At 36.3% G+C, this 9668-nt stretch overlaps 1 pseudogene; it reads right to left on the bottom strand.

Moving 5' to 3' along the window:
* Window positions 1–5807: 5807 nt before the first annotated feature.
* On the bottom strand, window positions 5808–9431 carry LOC144256258 (olfactory receptor 3A2-like; annotated as a pseudogene).
* Between the last annotated feature and the right edge of the window lie 237 nt (window positions 9432–9668).

Here is a 9668-nt window from a genome sequence, read left to right as displayed (position 1 = left end):
GTAGTATGAGGTCATTTATTTGTTGACTTTTTCTTCTTTTAAGGAATGAACTCCATGCAATGAATTTTCCTCTTAGTACTGCTTTCATAGTGTCCCAGAGATTCCGATATGATGTGTTTGTGCTTTCATTTACCTCTAAGAATTTTTTAATATTCTCCTTGATGTCTTCTGGAACCCATTTTTCATTCAATAGCATATTGTTTAGTCTCCATGTGATGCAGAAATTTTTATTTTTTATTTTGTCATTGATTTCCAATTTCATTCCAGTATGATCTGATAAAATGCATGGTAGTATCTCTACTTTTTTATTTTTTAAGAGTTGCTTTGTGAATAGTACATGGTCCATTTTAGAGAAGGATCCATGTGCTGCTGAGAAGAAAATGTATCCACTTGATGCCAGTTGAAATATTCTATATATGTTAGTTAAGTCTGTTATTAATTGTGTTATTGTGCTCCATAGTTTCTTTATTCAACTTTTGTTTTGAATATATATCTAGAGTGAGAGAGGTGTGTTAAAGTCACCCAAGATTATTGTGTTGTGATCAATTTGACTCTTGAGCTTGAGAAGAGTTTGTTTGATGAACATAGCTGCACCATTGTTTGGGGCATATATATTTATGATTGTTATGTATTGTTGGTGTATGGTTCCCTTGAGAAGTATGTAATGTCCATCTTTATCCCTTTTGGTTAACTTTGGCTTGAAATCTACTTTATTTGATATGAGGATGGAAACCCCTGCTTGCTTCCACAGTCCATGTGAGTGGTATGATTTTTCCCAACCTTTCACTGTGTCTGTGTAAGTCTTTTTCTATCAGATGAGTCTCCTGTAGGCAGCATATTGTTGGGTCTTTTTTAAATCCAATCTGCTAGCCTATGTCTTTTGATTAGTGAGTTTAAGCCATTAACATTTAGAGTTACTATTGAGACATGGTTTGTATTTCTAGCCATATCTGTTTATTTTTGTTATTTAACTTGACTTGGTTTTCCTCTTTGATTAGTTTTTCATTTAGGGTACTATACCTCCTCTGCTGGTTTTCATTGTTGTTTTTCATTTCCTCTTCCTGAAATATTTTGCCAAGGATGTTTTGTAGTGCTAGTTTTCTAGCTATAAATTCTTTTAATTTTTGTTTATTGTGGAAGGTTTTTATTTCATGTTTACATATGAAGCTTGATGTTGCTGGAGACAAAATTCTTGGTTGACACCCATTATCTTTCAGAGCTTGATATATGTTGTTCCAGGATCTTATAGCTTTCAGGGTCTGTGTTGAAAAATTAGCCATATCCTAACTGGTTTACTCCTATATGTAATCTTATTCCTTTCTTTTGTGGCTTTTGAAATTCTCTCCTTATTCTGTATGTTGAGCATTTTAATTATAATGTGTCTTGGTATGAATCTGTTGTGATTTTGCACATTCGGCATCTTGTAGGCTTCTTGGATTTGGATTTCCAATTTATTATTCATGTTTGGAAAGTTTTCTGATATTATTTCATTGAACAGTTTGCTCATTCCTTTGGATTGGGCCTCTATGCATTCCTCTATCCCAATAACTCTTAAATTTGGTCTTTTTATGCTATTCCATATTTCTTGTATGTTCTGCTTATGGTTTCTTATCATTTTCACTGTGCTATCTATGTTCTTTGCAAGATGATATGTTTTATCTTCATTGTCTGATGTTCTATTTTCTTAATGGTCTACTCTGTTGGTGATGCTCTCATTTGAGTTTTTAATTTGGTTTATTATTTCTTTCATTTCAAGGATTTTTGTTTTTTTTAGAACCTCTATCTCCGTATTGAAGTGATATTTTGCTTCTTGGATTTGTTTATGTAGCTCATTGTCGAAGTTGTCTTTCACTGCTTGTATTTGTTCTCTTATATCTTCTTTGAGTTCACAGAGCACTTTAACCATGTACATCTTGAAATCTTTCTCTGTAGTTTTTTCTGCTGTAGCTGCCAATGCTTCTAATGATGTGTTGTCTTGATTTGTTTGTGGCACTTTCTTCCCTTCTCTTTTCATGTTGCTTGCGTGTCTTCCTTTCCAGCTCTGTGGATCTGGTGTGTTATTGTTTGTACCTGATAGATTTGTAGTGCTCTTGTATGGTTCCAAGATCCCTCCTTTGTGAGGAAGGACAATGTTAACGGATCCCAATATCAACTATACATCACCTATGAACAAATTATTGTTATTAAGACATTTATAGTTAGTCTCAATGTCCAGAAATGTTGGATTCAATTATTATTTAAAATATAATCAGTAGTTTCATGAAAGGTGTACAGTTTTTGGTGGCAGACAGTGAACTGGAGGTTGGGCGTGGGACAATAAGCTAAGGGGGAAAGATGTGAGGGTATGAGGTTAATATAACTTAGTAAATTTGGAGGAGAAGTCTAATGAAGAGGATAAGTAGCAGGGGAATAGACAGGGGGTAATTTAGGGTAGACAAGTATGTGAGAGGATAGTAGAGTACATGAAAACAAACATATGTATTTAGAAAATTACAGGATGTAAAAATATTAAAATTTGGAGGTTGAAAGAAGAAGAAAGAGAAGGAAAAAATGGAAAGAAAGAAAAAAAGAGAAAAAATTAAAAGGGGTGGGGCTTATGCAATTCCTATATATTATATTATTCAGGTGACTCAGTTCTCAAAGTTCTGTTTCATGCAAAATTCTTGGTCTCACTTATGTTGGGATTGTGAGGGCCAGAGGATAGAATGGTAGAGGAGAAAGAAAAACTATAAGAAGGAAAAAAATACTCTTAGAATTACATTTGTTTCCTGCTTCTCTCTCTTCCAGTAGGTGGAGTTGTCTATTTTAAGCTTGAGTGTCTGCCCTCAGGGTGGTGTAGGTAACCAGGGTGAGAAGACTTGTGCCCCTGGTATCATATCCCTCTCCTGTCTGGAGCTTCCCAGATCCTGGTCTCTCTGTTTTGCTCCAGGTTTAGACCCCTCCCCTCTCTTGCCTATCAGGTCCAAACTGCAGGACCTCTCGCCCTCAGGTTCACACCAGGTGGGCTGCTTCCTGGTCGCACTGCACTCCTGTTCAACTGAGAGCGGTTTTTGTGCTGTGCAGTCACTGTGCCAAGTTATTGCAGCAATTTGAAGTTCAAATTGATTCAGTACCTTGCCTGAGGGCACATAGGAATTTGAGGAGTAGGGCTTCAAGCTAGCATTTGCCTTATTCCAAGGTATATAATCTTAACACCTATGACATGTGACCTACTCTCCACATCCTTCTATTAGCTCCTATTGACCATTGTAAATTTAGCTTCTGATTGTGGTGACTGTTGCTGCCAAATAAACCATGGAATATGTTCTAAAATGAACCTAAGACATCCCTATTTCAGTAATAGCAACCTGTGCGCCATCTATAATACCCATCTGTAGCACTAAATCTGACTTCCGGCTGCTACCTCCAGTCTAACTCTTTTGCTCTTCCATTATATCTGCTACTTACTCTCAATGAAAGAAATCATAACTGGTAGTGTGGGAAGCTGACATCAAAAACATAAAACTTCTAATTGGAAGATATTAAAAACCAAAGGACTTTACTTATATGTTCCAAGCAATAAGAATGATTTAATTTGGTGAGAAGAATGAAATATCTTGTGAATGGATCAATAAAAGGTCACTTTATTCACTTAAATAATGAAAGAATAATAGTATATTGGGAGATTGTGTGGGATTATTTTGCAAAATATGTGGCAAAGGATTAATATCCACATTATGTAGAGTTCCTGCAAATCAATAAGCAAAATTAATTAGCCATTAAAAAAAGAGGCAAAGGACATGAAAAGCTAATTATCAATGATGAAATACAAATGGATTATATTAGTCCACTCATGTTACCATAACAAAATACAATACATAGAATAGATTAAATAAAATAATTTTGTGAGAAAATAATTTTCTCACAATTCTGGAAGCTGGAAGTCCAAGATCAGTGTGTCAGCATGGTCAGATTCTGATGAAGATTCTCTTTCTGCATGGAAGACAGACCTTCTTTGTATCCTCATATGAAAAGGAGAGGGGGGGGAGAGGGGGAGAGGGAGAGGGAGGGAGAGAGGGATTCTTCATATGAGGCCATAACTCTATTCTATTAGGGCTCTACCTTTATAATCTGATTTAACCAAAATTACTTTCTAAAGACTATATCTCCAAATAAATCACATTGGGGGTCAGTGCTTCTATATGAAATTTTTAGAGAAACACAATTCAACACACATCCATGAATAATAAATATTTGGAAATACATTCATTCTTATGTGAACATCAAAAATACATATCAAATAATAAATAGAAATGTTCAACCACTATATTATCAAAAATTAGTAGATTTTATTTATAAGAGCCACAGTTATCAAAATCTTGGAGAATAAGCAGTTTCATTCATCATTGGAATAATAAAATAGTGCAAGTTTTGTGTAGAATAAAAGGAAACTATATATAAAAATCTAAAATTTTATTTAATTCAACTCAAGAATTTTGCTTATCACAACTTATGGAAATGCTTGCAGAATAATAAAAACACCCTGGTGGTTCAGGAGGCTGAGGCAGGAGGATCTCAGTTGAAAGCCAGCCTCAGCAACTTAGTGAGACCTTGTCTCAAAATAAAAAGGTAAAAAAGAGGGCTGGGATGTGTCTCAGTGCCCTGGGGTTCAATCCCTGGTATCAAAAATAAAAGTAAATAAAAAAGAAAAATACACTCTGAAGAATATTCTATATGTTATTGATTGTGAATACAGAAAATCTAGAAACAGTTTAAATTCTATAAAAGGCATAAGGCTAAATAAATTTTGATTCACTTGTAAATTAACACTGGGCAATCAATAAAATGTAAAACATAAGTTTTTAGATATTTGACAGATTAAAATCTACCTACCATGAACTGTGTAAATAACAACCATGATATAACATACCCCTATTGATATAACATATACATAAACATATTTATATTGATATAAAGATACACAAACATATTTATATATGTATTAAAAATTAAAAGAATAGGCACCAAATATTTTTTAAGAATTTAACCTTTATTTATTTATTATTATTTTTTATGTGGTGCTGAGGATTGAACCCAGGGCCTCACCTTGCTAGGCAAGTGCTCTTCCAATGAGCCACAACCCTAGCCCAAGCACCAAAATTTTAACAGTGGTTATTTCATAAGATTGAGGGCACAAAAAGTAAAGGTTTTGATTTTCTACTGTTAAAAATTTGTTTTGTTTTCATTTTCATGAGTGCAATTCCTAATCAAAATTTTTAAATCAATGGATATTTCCATTTTGAAAAAAATTGAGAAATCCCTAAGGAAATATAAACTCTCCACAGTTAAGCATCCCAGAATCTTTCAATGTTGACAGGCTAGTGGAAATCAATGTCTCAATTCATACTGTACTAGATCTAGGTCACTGTTTGGGACCTTGTGTGAAAACAGGTGGTGGGAGCTGCTTTGGGGGAGCTTGATGGAAGGGTATGCTAATTCTTGGCACTAGGCTGTGACTTGTTACATTCCAGTTTAGAGACACTCTTTGCTGGTGCTTCTGGGGACCTTAGCAAAATAAATGAATAAAAGGTTCTTCCTGCAGGACCAAGAACCTCCCAAGATACAGATATTTTGGGTTCCCTTTTATCTGGACTAGGAAGAGTTCAGAGGACCAAATGGCAAGTACCCAGGGCTCTGGTCCAGGACTGTATACTATCATCAGGTAAAGCTTCCTTGGGGAGCAAGAGTACTACTTCCTAATAAAAGTCATCTTGTTCAAGACTCCAGGAGGGACTACTCCCATGGTTTCTACCTTCCTGAGACACCCTTCATGACAGAGCTCGCTTTCCGGTGAGCACCCTCCACAGAGCGCCCTGCACATCGGGATTCCTGAGACTGTAGATGAGTGGGTTCAGCATGGGGCTGACAATAGTGTTGAGGATGCCAATGCCCTTGTCCTTGTCTGAAGCCTCCACTGAACCCAGACGCATGTAGCTGAAGACGCCTGTCCCATAGAAGATGCCCACCACAGTGAGGTGGGAGCCACACGTGGAGAAGGCCTTCTTCCTGCCCTCCACAGAGCGGATTCGCAGGACTGCAGCTGCCACGTGGATATAGGAGGTGACGATGAGAATCACAGGTGCACCTGCCATGAGGATACCCAGACCAAATAGCAGCAGCTCATTGAGCTGGGTGCTGGAACAGGAGAGCTGGAAGAGCTGGGGGAGGTCACAGTAGAAGTGATTGATCACATTGGGGCCACAGAAGTTGAGTGTGGATATGGCCACAGTATGGGTCAGTGCATTGGTGAAGGCACAAGCCCAGGACACAGCCACCAGTATCCTCTGGACTGTCTGGCTCATGTGGGTGCTGTAGGTAAGGGGCCGGCAGATGGCCAGGAATCGGTCATAGGCCATGGCTGTCAACAAGAAGCAGTCTACACCAGCCAACAGATGGAAGAAGAAGAGCTGTGTGAGGCAGGCTCCATATAAAACTGTATGCTTGTGGGACAAGAGACGACTCAACATTGAAGGAACAGTGACAGTGATGCACCCAACGTCCAGCACTGACAGATTCCCCAGGAAGAAGTACATGGGGGTGTGGAGTTTAGGCTCCACCAAGATGGCTGCCAGGATGCTGAGGTTGCCCCCGACTGTGACCAGGTAGGCAAAGAAGAAGAGCACAAAGACAACTGGTCGCAGCCCAGGTGTCTCCACCAAGCCCAAAAGAATAAACTCAGTCACTGCAGTTCTATTGGCTCCAGGTAATGAGCCCCCGTAATAAGACATTCCAGAGTGGAAGGGATCAGCCTCGATTATTTAGTTAGTCAATAAAAAATATATTGACCTACTTACACTTGCTGCTCCAGGCAAAACCCCCAAATTCCTTAGGGAGTATTTCTCACTCCTCAGGCCACACCTCACTTATTGTCCGTGTCCTGCCTTCACCGTAGTATCCTTACCTCACTTCCATGTGCATTGCCCAATGCCACCACTACCTTGGACTTCTTTCTTCTCAAAAGGTATTTAAGTCCTTTCTCACTTTGTTCCCTGGTGTCAATGAATGTGGTCCTTCCCTGAAGGTCCTATATGAGATCTGGGGGAAAAATTATGCTAAAAGTGAAAAAGAACAGAACACATGAATTGATCATAAATCATTACAAATCTATTAGAAATAAAATAAAACAAACCTCTAGCAAATATAAAGAAGAAAAAAATAAAATATATAAAATTAGTAATCAAAAAGTCATAGTATTCACAGATGAAAAAGAAATTTAAATAATCATGGAACACTATCTGCCTCTAAATTTGGACAAATGATTGATTCTTCAGCCATCAGAACCATTCCCAAATGAAATAAACCAATAAATAAATAAATAAATAAGAAGTAAACAACAATAAAACATTGTCAGAAATGTACTTCAAATGTGCAGGCTCCAGTTTTATTCCATTTATATGCAAATTGTTTTAAATTTGTCAATATAAAGAGAATGTCTACATCATGTACACCTTCTGTATCTTAGAAATAAAGAGAGCCTTCCCATTCATTTTTCATCATTACCAAATCCTGATACTAAAATGTAACAATGATAAAAAGTGGAATTATTCTATACTACCCTCATTTGGCTAAAATTCGAAAACCCTAAGTACAACAAATTAAGCCTATCATAATCAAATTTTATAGAAAAAAGACAATGATTTAACATTAGTAAATTTACAAACATATAATATTATTATACTAAAAGAGGAAATCTTTCTAAAAGGCAATTCATAAGTGTCTACATCCATTTGTAATGTAGAGAAAAAAAAGTAAACACTTCTATAGCTCCATGGAATGTAAGTGTGTAATTTATGTGACCTTATATAACAGGAAATGACCACTGAAAGCCTGTATCCCTCCTAAAGGTAAAATAAAAGTGATATTTCTATTAAAATCAGGAGCAAGAGAGCCCTGGTCTTCATTACTTTGAATATTTTTCATTATTCTAAAAGTTTCAGGCAAAAAGACACAAGAAGTTTAAACATTAGAGGAGAAAGAAGAGAATAATTGGAAATGACAAAGTTGTCTAAATGACAACCCAAGAGAGCAACAAACAAACAAACCTAGGAAATAGAATTGTCAAGAAATTGGCAAGTTAGATAAAAAGCAATTATACACAAGCCAGTAGATTTGTGAAACACTGATAATAATTAATTAGAAGACTGGAACATTCTAATTCATAGCAGATAATATCTTCTGACATAAAATTAAGAGTACGTAGGAAATAAGTTTATACCTGAAGTATGGACACAGGAGCCTAGAAAATGGCAGGAAGGAAATAACTATGGATTCCACCAACAGTGGAAACATGGGAGCTTCTCAGCTCCTCCTTTTCTGTTTTTCCCTCAGGTGATCTACAGTGAATTGGATTCTTTTTATAATCATATATATTTTATGTCAATATAATTGCATATTTTGGTTCCTTAAGATTACAGAGTTCCTTAATGGCCAAAGATATAGTGGTTCAATGATTGCTTTGTTGATTCTCCTACAGATTAAATAAAAGTATACAATGCTCCATATATTTGCTTCATAGCTCTATGAAATAATAAAATAAAATTTAATCCATTATGTTCTCTTCACAGAAAGTCTGCTAATAACAGAACAACTAACCAGTTTGTCAGTTTCCACCAAAATTAATCTCTGTGGTATCCATCAATGGAAGCTGAAGGACTGTTTTACTTTATTCCTGTGTGCATGCTTTACCATACTTTGTTTTCTTTGATGAATCCTTCAAAATTTAGTAACTAGATAATATTTTTGGTGCCCGTAAGTATTTAGGTCATTTTAAGAATACAGCTAAAACCCTCATAGATAACAATAACCAAAGGTTGTGAACTCTGAAACTTTCATTGTCATGATCTAGAGATAATGAAAATAAATTCCTGATTATTAAAAAATACATGTTAATTTCCTATTGGTAATGTAGACCTTCAGTAACTATGGGGATGCCACATCTAGGGTCATATTTTCTGGAATCCACTGGCATAGAGTACCAGTTTGAACAGTTTCTACACACAACAGTGTCCTTGCTAGTGCCCATAACTATTTTCAGTATACCCCATGACATGGTCCCATGGACACTGGCTTAAGTTAATTGGGATCTTGGAGACTATCTACTCCCTTATTTCACCAATGAGGAGACTAAGGTTGAACACAGTTGAGGTGGAATTATAGGGTTTAGCGTGAAGAAAATTTAATCCATTATGTTCTCTTCACAGAGATCTGTACCTATGAGATGTACCTATGAGATCTCTGGTTTTATATTTTTCCAAAATAGTGCCCATTGATGAGCCTACTCATTTTACGTTTTTTAACCCCCAAATAACTAGGAGGCCATCAGATGAGAGGCCATTAGATAAGAGTATCTAATTGAGTACCCCAAAGGCACTTCCTGATTCCTAAGGAAGCATTAGAAAATCCATCATACATACACAGAAGAATGAAACTACATTCTTGTCTCTCATCAAAAAATCAACTTAAAGTGGAACAAAAACCTAAATGTAAGACGTGACACTAAGAAATTCTAGAAGAAAGCATATGGGAAACACTTCAAGGTATTGATATAAGCAAAGACTTTTGGATGAGACCCCAAAAGGACAGACAACAAAAGTAAAAATAGACAAATGGAATTGTATCAAAATAAGAAG

The sequence above is a fragment of the Urocitellus parryii genome, chromosome 7 (assembly GCF_045843805.1).
Source record: "Urocitellus parryii isolate mUroPar1 chromosome 7, mUroPar1.hap1, whole genome shotgun sequence".
In the NCBI taxonomy this organism is placed as follows: Eukaryota; Metazoa; Chordata; class Mammalia; order Rodentia; family Sciuridae; genus Urocitellus; species Urocitellus parryii.
This window is presented reverse-complemented; position numbering and strand designations above follow the sequence as displayed.